The following is a 12,072-nucleotide window of genomic DNA, read 5'->3' on the forward strand; positions in this document are numbered from 1 at the left end:
AACCAACAAGGTAATAAAATAAAACTACGAAACCATTAATACTTCAATAGAGAAAACAACAGTTAACATGAAGCAATTAGATATGGAAACATTTATGAGCAAGTAGCAATTAAGACAGGAAATCGTATATTAGGAAACTGGGAAGGGAACATGCTAAAATGATAATTTGGTGGCGCATAGGTACTCGTCACCACACCTATATGCCACACACATGGAATTTTACATAGCAATTAAGTTGGGGATCTCTAATCCCTCAATTCAAAGTTAGACCAAATACTTACCTCAAACCAACAGGTATTTCAAAGCTCAATTACCGCTTTACCTCTCGATTCCACCACCAATCCACTCGTATCTAGTCACAATTAACTCAATAGCATCAATAAATGCCAAAGAAATCAGTTCCAATGCATAATTATAGGTTTTCTAACATTTTCCCCAAAAAGTAAAAACCCGACCCCGGGCCCGCTGGGTCCAAACTCGAAATTCGGACCAAAACTTGATTACCCATTCACCTCGAGCCCGGATATACAATTGGTTTTGGAATCCGACCCCAAATCGAGGTCTAAATCCCTAATTTATAAATATTCCTAATTCTACCCAAACCCCTAATTTCTACCATAGAAATCTTAGATTTTTGGTTGAAAATTCATGAAATGTTATGGGAAAGTGAAAGAAAGTGGGTTAGGATCACTTACCAAAGTTTTGGGGAAGATTTGGTCTTGGGAGAATCGCCTCTAGGGTTCTAGGATTTGAAAATGTGAAGAATGGGTGAAAATCCCGTCTAAGTTATGTTTTGAATAGTTGCAAGTATCGCATTTGCAATCCCAGGTTCGCAAATGCAGACAAAGCTTCGCAAATGCGAAGAAAGGACTGGTCCTGCTATCATCACAAATGCGAACAAGTGTTCGCAAATGCGGTTTCTGTTCTAATCGCAATTGTGATAATGAGCTTCGCAAATGCGAAGGTCCCCTTCCCAGCCTTCCGATCTCAAATGCAAAATATCTTCGTAAATGCGATGCTCGCATTTGTGAGCCAAACTTCGCAAGACTTGAAGCACACCAGTAAAAATCCTTAAGTCCAAAACATTCCGTAGTCTATCCAAAACTCACCTGAGCCCTTGGAACTCCAAACCAAACATGCATACAAGTCTTAAAATATCATACGAACTTGCTCGCGCGATCAAATCACTAAAATAACACCTATAACTACGAATTCAACACCAAAACACATAAAATTTTCAGGATAGTTTCAAAAGTTCTATTTTCTTAACAAAAGGTCCGAATTACATCAAATCACTTCCGTTTTTCACCAAATTTCACAGATATGGCTTAAATATCATAATGGACATGTACCAGGCTCCGGAATCAAAATACGGTCCCGATACCAACAAGATCAAATCTTTTGAATTATTACATTTTCGGTCTTATCAATTTTCTTCAAAAATTCATTTCTCGGACTAGGGACCTCAGAATTCGATTCCGGGCATACGCCCAGGTCCCATATTTCACTACGGACTCTCCGGGACAGTCAGAACACGGGTCCGGGTCCATTTACCCAAAACATTGACCGAAGTCAACAAAAATCATCCTTTCTTAAATTTTTCACATAAGAGATTTTTGGATACGCGCCCGAACTGTGCATGCAAATCGAGGAGAGATAAAATGAGGTTTTCAAGGCCTCGAAATACAGAATCGGATTCTAAAACAGAAGATGACCTTTTGGGTCATCACAATTTATTTATATCTCATGATTCCAACATTGAATTTAGCTATTGTTTGATGAATCAAATTGAAGAAATTGGGAATTTTAGTAAAAACGTTTCTAAAGTAAAAAATGATTATTTAAAGATTGATTTGCAGCTGAAATTGGATGAAAACATATATTTGGACTCATATTGAAATGAGTGTTTGAAATTTTGGAGTTTTGTCGGGTTCCGGGGTGGTGGCCTGGGGTCAACATTTTGGGTTGACTTTGCATAATTGAACCAAGATCGTAGCTTTATTGTTTGAGCTTTTTTCCTATGGCGTTTATTGATATTATTAAGTTGTTTTGGCTAGATTCAAGCCATCCAGAGAGTGATTCGCGCGGGAAAGGATTTTTAAAGTATTGACTTAGCTTATTTGAGGTTAGTACTTGTCTAACTTTGTGTGGGGGAATTTTCTTTTAGGATTGGTTTAATTTGCATTATTTGTGTTATGTGAAACAACGTGTACATAAGGTGATAAGTGTGTACATGGGCGTATATGTTGGCAATACTCAATACATCTCCCCAGAACTAGGTAGTACAGAGTCATGATCTCAAATTGAGTACATGCAGAATATTCAAAATATAATACTATTCAAGTTTAAAATTAACAATATCAACATAAAGGGTGAGACTCCAACGGACTGCGACAACATGCATCTTTACCTTGAATCCTCATAACCGATGCAAGCTCTTACTCTCCCCTGCCTCCAATACATGTATGTGCAAATAAATATGCAAAGTGTAGTATGAGTTCACCACGATCGGTACCCAGTATGTATCAAGACTAACCTCGGTAAATGTCACGACCCAAAATCCCAACCATAGAGCCGTGATGGCACCTAACATTTGCTTTTTAGGCAAGCCAGCATTGGCTAAACAATTGCACAATTAAAAATAACATTTTAAGAAATTAAGACTGAAATGCTCTGAAATTGTCACGCCCCAACCTCAGGGAGCGCGACAGGCACTCAACCGAGTGGACCCGATCAAGCAAGCCCGTTAGACACTTTCTACCCGACTCACTTATGATCAAGAGAGGGCATGCTTTCATTAATTAGACAATGGGAAGATCATATATACATTACTCAATCATTTCATTAGTTACATAATTGTTAAGTTTCAAAATACACACATCCTTCTGATTGAGAGGAACAAAAGTCTAAAACACAACATAATCCGTTGACCTTTCTAATACCCATATACAACCCACATAGTGTCCACGGAGTCTGTAAAGATACAAAAGAGCGTTAAGATAGTGCCGGCGATAAGGCCCCGGCTATACCTCAAAATGTGACAACACTATGAACAAGAGATAGAATACATGACCCCAGGAAGAAGTGGGGCTCATCGAGTCTACTAGGAAGAGGATTCACAACTAACTGCGACCAACATTGTCTTCTATGGAACCACATACATCCATTTAAAAATGCAGCACCCCCGACAAAAGGGACATTAGTACTGTCAAATAGTACTAGTATGTAAAACTAAAACACCATCTCAATAGAATGATCAATAATACAAGGGGAAACAGTCATACGTTCAATAAGGGCTTCAAACAACACTAAAACACCAAGTAAGGATCACATAAGTTTTCAAGCTAATTTTCATCTTATTAGGTTGGGGAATCTTTAGTGTCGATATGCCACAATCCGCAATACCACCGTGTTCTTACACGGAGTCTGATCTCTTCCCGATCAGCTAGGTTATCTCATTTGAGACATCAACCATATCCATAATTTTAATTACCATTTCTAGCAAAGTTACCATCATGTGTACGTCAATGGCATCCGATCACAGCCCGATCGGCTAGGCCATCTCACTCGAGATATCATCCTTTCAATCAATCATCTCACTTCATGTTTCTTTCCCATCCTTTCAATACATTGGCACGAGTGTCCTCATTTATAAAGTCATTCATGGCACTTGGCCGAATTTCACAATTCCGGTTTCTCTTTTTACATTCAATATTATTATCATCATCAACAACACTAAGGCCTATCCTTTAAAATAGTAGTACACATATGAGCAATTTGGGAATCCTAAGCACATAGAGTTTTTTCATACAATTTGTCATAGCAATCATTATTCGAATTTGACTTGAAGTCCTAACATTTTAACACATATTCCATATTTTGAACACATCCTCAATTGATAAGATAACATGATGAAGCATTAAGGCATTTGGATTACACATTTAGCATATATCTTACAACACAAACATATTCGGAATAACAAACTCTATAATGATCAATGGGGGGGGGGGTGGACTTACACCAATTATGTGAATACCATGGGGTTCCATTCTAAGAAGAAGGGTTTTAGCCATACATACCTTAATTGAGCTCCCCTACACTCTAAAATGTTCCCGAAATCTTAGCAATACCAATCTATTTTATAAATATAACAAATTGAACTAAAATTAGGGAAATGATCATGGTTCTAGCTCATTGGAGCATTTTATCAACCTCCAAGTGTGCATTAAGATTTTAAGGCCCTTTTTATGAAAGAATTCACCATCCCACACCCCATTCTTTACTATCTTTAGTTCACAACCTCCCTACATACTTTAGGAATACATGCAGGTAAGATATCTACCCCCACACGAAATAATTGTCTTTCTAATTATCCCCTTTTAACTAAATTTTCGAAATTAAAAGCTAGGATATCGATTCTTACCTTCAATATGAGGACCTTCTTGATAATCTTCAAGGATTGAGCAAGAATTGTTGGATGTTAGTGTGAAGGTTATTCTTTCTCTTTAAGAACCCTCTCCCTCACTCTAGAAATATAAGGAATGAGCTCAAAATGGTCTATGGTATGTGTTTTAACGGAATAGGGTTGGGTTTAAAAATTAAAAAATAGGAGCCTCGATACAGATCTGCAGTCGCATATGTGACAACATAATGCTTCTGCGGTCCACAAAGTGAGCCGCATAATTGGCCCTCCAGAGTTGACATCTTCTGCTTTAGTCTGCGACTAGTCTGCAGTCCGCAGACCTGTGCTGCGGTCGCATAATGCGCCACATAACTATTATCTGAAAAATCTCAAGGTTGGATATGCGATCGGAGTACGATCCGTGAAATGGTACTGCGGTCGCATAATAAACCGCAAAAATGACATAAAAAATGACCAAAAGACTGCCTTACTTTGCGGCCATTTTGTGGCCCGCAAATTGATTATGTAGCCGCATAATGAACCGCAGAAACGCATACTTTTGCAAAACATTTTCCTTTACTCTTCAGCGTACTGCTCAACCCAAAAAGTCCGAGCCCCCATAAGCCTATCTCGTCACCATGAAGTTCCGGGTTTCTAGGTAAAATTTTACTGGGCTTTACATAAATGTATAACACATCCACACATAATGCTATCTAGACTAATCCCACAAACTGGTGTCACAAGTACATGAGCTACTAGATCACTACAAATAGAGTCTGAATAATATACAACTGTATGATACAAAACAAACAATAATATAGATAGGAAGGAGGACTTTATGGTTTACGAACGTTGTGCAGCTCTACCTCAAGTCTCCTGAAAGGACGGGTCCAAGCGATCCCTGCTACGCGCCACTGGGATTTGCACAAGAAGTGCAGAAGTGTAGTATTAGTACAACCAACTCCATGTACTATGTAAGTGCCGAGCCTAACCTTGACAAAGTAGTGACAAGGCTATGACAAGACACTCACTATAATCCCGTATGAGTATTAGCAGAAAAACAATAAAGAAATAGAGAAAAAACTAACTAACATGATAACCGAAATAAAAAGTAAATGACAGAGGCCCCCACAATATCATCACTTCTCACTCTCGCAACAAATGCGGTAACGGAAACCAACAACCAATAATAGCCACAATACAACCTCTCCATTATGGCAAGCAATCCGATCCACATATACAATACTAATATCATTGTGGCATGCAACCCGATCCACATATATATAATATTATTGAAGTGTGCAACCCGATCCACATATATATAATACTGTTGCGACATGCAACCCGATCCCCCCCTCCCCCCATATATATATATATATATATATATATATATATATATAAAATACTATTGCACCGTGTAACCCGATCCACATATATATAATAACACTACAACTAACTAAGACATATCTCACAACGTAACATGAAAAGGGAACTAAAACGCATAAATTCTCTAGGACCAATATAACATATTAAAGTGGTATAGGAGGCAGGTAAAGGAAAATAATCAAGTAAAGGCAAGAGACGAGTAATAACATCTATCTAATAATATATAAAGCATAGAACAAGTAAAGGCGGACAATAATTAAGGCATAAATACATGGAAATATGTAGCAAATATAGGCATGTACAAGTGAAGGGATGTATTTAACAAGTAAAGACATGTAGAAATTAAGGCATGTAACGAGTAATAACATGGAATAAATTAAGGCATGATATAATTAAAGACATGCAATTAAGTAGTCCAACCCGCATGCTTAAACCCATGGCAACGCATATACAGGTCACCTCGCAAATGCTATCAATGTCTCAGCCTCTATATTATCACAATGGAGACTAAACAATTGCATTAATGAAGTGCCCCTATCGCAAAAGCTATCTGCTTTCACATTTACAAAGGTTGTCCAGCCCAACATTGAGTCGCAAATCTGATGCATTGATCGTAAATTTGATGCCCTCCAACTCGCAAATGAGATCACTGTCTTTGCAATTACAAAATCTCCCGGTCATACCCAATATTGAAAATATGATGTTGACATCGCAAATGCAAGAATATCATTTGCGAACAGGTTCTCACAATTGCGAGACATGCAGATTAACCAGCACCAAAAGTTCATCAGCAGTTCAAAACTTCCCACAACGCATCTGAAACTCATCTGAGCCTCCCGGGCTCCAATCCAAACATTCATACAAGTATAATAACATCATACAAACTTGCTCGCTAACTCAAATCATCAAAATAACATCAAATATCAAGAATCTATCATTAAAACGCAAGCTTTTCAACTTCAAATCTCATTTTTTCAACTTTTCACATAATGTGCCGAAATGACCTTGGGTCACCCAGGACCCCAACCAAACATGTGTACAATTCTAAAATATCATACGAACCTACTGGAATCATCAAAACACTAATCTGAGGTCGTTTACCAAAATATTGGCCGTGATCAACTCTAGTCATTTTAAAGCCAAAAATCACATTTTCTTTCAAATTTCACATAAAAACTTTTTGAAAAAGGATGTGGACCACACACGCAAGTCATAAATCATCAAATTGAGCTATAAAAAGTCTCAGAACATAGAAAAGGAAGCTAGTACTTAAAACGACCTATCAGGTCGTTATAGTGAAGTAGTGACGAGGTTCAAGTCATGTGATACTCACTAGTCAAATAACCTGTACAATATATCAATAGCTGGCAGTAGAATATATAAGATGGAAAACAATATCACTAATCTCTTTAGAACATGTGATAACAACTCGACGCAAGTAAGTGTTCAATTTTAACAAGTCATTAAATAGAAACACAAGCATATAACACTCCGTATCCCCATCTTTATCACAATAAAAATATCTACTCTTATTGCTCCGCCCTGACATAATAGCAATATCCACCCTTATTGCTCTGCCTTGACACAATAGCAATATCTGCCCTTATTGCTCTGCCCTAACAAAATAACAATATCCAATCGTATGGCTTCGCCCTGGCACAAAAACAATATCCACCCATATCGCTCCACCCTGACACAATAACAATATCCATCTATATCTCTCCACCCTGACACAATAATAATATCTACCCGTATTGCTCCGCCCTGACACAATAATAATATCAATCACAATCGCATGACATAGACATCGAGCCAACACCTAACCAATCCGACCAGCATGTTCATATGTGAATGATCACAAAACAATAATGCCAAAATTTTCATCAAAGATATAAGCTTATAATTTATCAACAAGATGCACAAGGACATGGAAATAGTATAATGCGGATGCTTGTTTAACATATAAAGCATTACTACGACAAATTCAATTGTAGTGATGAAGTTCAAACTACTAAGTAATTAAGCATGTTTCATAGGAAGCACATCCTTAATTTAAGGCATATTAATAGCCTAAGGTCTAATTCAGTCATAAGCCTGCCACTATATCTTGGCTGAACTTCACATATGAAAGGTGGTGAAGTCAACTCCATTGGACTCAACTAGTCCCAAATTTGTGTAGAATATCGTGACAACGATTCAAGAACTCCTAGGCATCCTCTGAAGGTGAACTGCTAAAGTGAGGATGATACAACTTCGTGAATATATCCAGCCTCTTCAGCTTATCAGCTGACATCGTGCGAAAAAGAAAAGTCTATCCTCAGGTTGCATGACAACAATAAGATGAACTCTCATAACAGGTAGCATTCATGGGTTTGTTAACCATGAGCCATATGCTTTGGGGTTCGAGTAGTTCGAGTCTTTGCTTCGCCCCTACCTGGGAAGTAGTTGGTGCAGTAGGAAATGCTCGGGAAGAGCCAAACTCTAGAATAAACCAACCATATAGAGCAAGTCATCTTGAACAACTAGAATAGCAAATATACCCTAGGAACCTGAGCTGGTCCCACCAGCTCCATATGAATCTTGGGCTGCTCATCTATTAGAGCTACTGGTGGTTGCACAAAAGGTGCCTCAACACGGCCTCTAGCCGGGACACATGCTCGACCTCTAGCCTCACTCCTGCCTCTGCCTCTGCCTCTCGCGCCTTCGGCACTAGGGATGGACTCCTAAGCACCAGCTGACCCTGGTTCCTCACCATCTATGAGAGAATATAGAAGGTTTAGAGTAGGATCAATCAAATCACATGATAGGAATAAAAAAAAGTAAACTTTGCCTAATGCCCTATAGCCTCTCAAATATAAGTACAGACATCTCCGTATCGATCCGCAAGACTCTACTAGGCCTGATCAAGAATTATGAGACCTATATGAACCTAGTGCTTTGATACCAATTTGTCATGACCCAAAATCCGATCGGAGCCATGATGGAGCCTAACACCACTTTCTACTCATACCAACAAAAAATATATGAAAATAAACTTCAATGGCAGTACGAAATAATCTCAAACAGTAGAATAACATAAATAACGATACAACTGAAACCATCTTAAAATTTGGTGTCATCGAGTACATGAGCTCTATAGAGTACTATACAAAGTTTGAACAAAATATAATACTGTTTGGGAGTCTAAGTAGTAAGAACATAAGATAAAGGATGAGACTCTAAGGCATGTGGACAGAACAGTAGTACCACCTCAAAATCTCCGAGCAAATCCTGATACATCCTATTTGAAACCAATGTGATCAACAACACCTAGATCTGCACATAAAATGCAGAGAGTAGTATGAGTACAACGAGACTATGTACTCAATAAGTACCAAGCCTAACGCCGATCTAAAAGCAGTGACGAGCTTGGCAAGGTCCAACACTCACTTTTAATAGCCAATAACAACAATAACGGTAGAATAAGGGCAAACAAAACAACTCATGTAATATCAAGTTCAACTCTATCAAAATAAGAGGAAAAATAAGCATGATTCAAGCATATCAATCCAGGCATCAACTTTTCCACATATATCACCTAAACATGGATTTATCAGAGTAATTGTGATTTTGAGATCTAAACTTCAAATAGAGACATCAAATACCAATTAGCATGAGAAATAACACTCTTTGCTTGCATGAAAAGTATACATGCCAAAGTCAACAACATCATAATTTAATCATCAAGTATACAAAGTCTCAACACATTCATAGTGCCTGGCACAAGTACCCCTCATTCATACTCTCAACACTCTCACGGTGTCTAGCACAATTCTCCTGAATACATACACATACACACATACACTCAATACTGTATGAGTGCCTGGCATAAGCCCCCGATTAAGCACATCTCGTATGCTTGCAAGCACAAGGTTATTACATGACTTCGAAGGGGCGGATCCTAGCCCAAGTGCTGATTAGATCAAAAGTCAATGATCAATATCACTCAGCCCAATATGGAGCCTTGATGCAAGTGTCACCTAAATACCAATATCAACATGGCTCTATGGCCCAAGACCAGTCATCAATCTCCTCAAATATCAATATTCCAATACCTCACTGTACCAATAATCAAAATACCACACGGAATGTACCAACATACCACAGCTCAGCTCAAACATGTGTCACACAAAAGGACACTAACAACATGTAAGATAACATATAAACGTCCACAGAGGTAGAAATATAACACGCAGATATCATGTCATGACCGAATACATGACTACAGTTAAGGAAAGTAGCTTAACATAGAAAACTAGCCTCGTCATATCTCAAACAAATAAGAACAAATAAGGAAAATAAGCACATAACTCCGACTTACTACAATATCACACCATCTTTCCCCCCTTTAGAGGAGTACTAACATTTAATGCTATGAAGATTTACCTATATATGGTTTACCTCTTCATATTTGGCGTCTTTTCATGTCTTCACTAACTCTTACTCGCCTTGTGGTAACCCTTATCTACCAGGGATAACTGAGTTCCTTATGCACGAGGGTGACACCTAGTGTAACTGACACACTTAGTGTAATGACCCGACCGGTCGTTTTGAGCTTTTACACCTTGCTCGTTAGTTCTCGTGCATGACTTGCCCCATGTGATGGATTATGACTTATGTAAATTGTTGGTTTTGGTTTTCAGAGTAATCGGAACGAATTTGGAAGAACAGTTCTAAGTTTGAAGCTTGAAATTTGAAAAGTTTGACCAAGATTTGACTTGTTGGTATATGATCTCGAATCGGAATTTTATTATTTGGTTAGCTCCGTTAGGTGATTTGGGACTTAGGAGCATGATCGGAATGGATTTTGGAAGCCCGTGGAAGGTTTAGGCTTGAATTGGCGAAATTGAGATTTTGGCGTTTTCCGGTTGACAGGTGAGATTTTGATATAGGTGTCTGAATAAAATTCCGGAAGTTGCAGTAGCTCCATTGTATCATTTTTGACATGTGTGCAAAATTTCAGGTCAGTCGGACGTGGTTTGGTTAGTTTTTGATCAAAAACGGAATTCAGAAGATTTTGGAATCCTAGGCTTGAATTTGATGTGTTTTTGGTGTTTCAATGTTGTTTTGAGCGTATCGAAGGTTGGGACAAGTTTGAATAAGGTTATGGGATATGTTTGTGCTTTTGGTTGAGGTCTCGGGGGCCTCAGGGTGATTTCAAATGGTTGTCGGAGAGTTTGGGAAATTTGAGAAGCTGTAGATTTTTCTGTTCGGGTATTTCCGCACCTGCGGATTGGGGACCGCAGGTGCGACGCCGCAGATGCAAGGAAATGAACACAAAAGAGGTCAAGGAAGAGAAGAACAGGAGCTGAAAATGCGGTGGATTGACCGCAGGTGCGAAAATGCTTGGGTCAGAATGTATATATTTCACCCTTCGCGATTTTGTGAGGGTTTTCACCATATTTCATTCGGGAGAAAGCTTGGGAGAGCTAAATGAAGAGGGAATTCAAGAGGATTTCGTGGAGGTAAGATTTTTGAACCCTAAACTTGTTTTTATGATGAATTTTAACATTTTGAACCTGAAATATATGGAAAATCAGTAGCAAAAATTGGGGAAATTAGAGCTTGAAATTGAAGAGTTAAATTGGGGATTTGAGGGGCCATTTGAGGTCCGATTTTGATGTTTTTGGTATGTATAGACTCGTAATAGGATGAGGATTCCACTGATGTTAATTTTGTCTGATTTCGAGACGTGGGCCCAGGGGCCGGGTTGGAGTAATTTTGTGATTTTTGATGCAAAATTGGATATTTTCGAGTGGGCTTTGTTCCCTTAGCATATTTTAATAGTTATGTACTGATTGTAGCTAGATTTGGAGCATATGGAGGTCGATTCGTGAGGGCAAAAGCATCGCAGGCTAGAGTTTGGACCGGATCGAGGTAAGTAATGATTGTAAATATTGTCCTGAGGGTTTGAAACCCTAGATTACACATTGTAGTGTTACTTTGAGGTGACGCACACGCTAGATGACGAGCATGGAGTTGTGCACTATTGGGGATTGTAACTTGGTCCGTCCCGTACGACTTTTAAGTCGCGTAATTTATTTGAAATCTTATTCAATGTTCTAGAGATTTATATTATATTTTGGGTTGTATGCCATGTTTGGGGCCTTGTGCCGACCTACTGAGACCTTTAGGGGCACTTTCACTATTTTTCCGCACTCTATTTGTTTTGAAAGCATATTCTCAGTCATGTTTTACATGTTTATCGTTTAAATCTGGTTTTATCACTTTATTTATTAAAAATG

This window comes from Nicotiana sylvestris, chromosome 3, assembly GCF_000393655.2.
Source record: "Nicotiana sylvestris chromosome 3, ASM39365v2, whole genome shotgun sequence".
Lineage (NCBI taxonomy): Eukaryota > Viridiplantae > Streptophyta > Magnoliopsida > Solanales > Solanaceae > Nicotiana > Nicotiana sylvestris.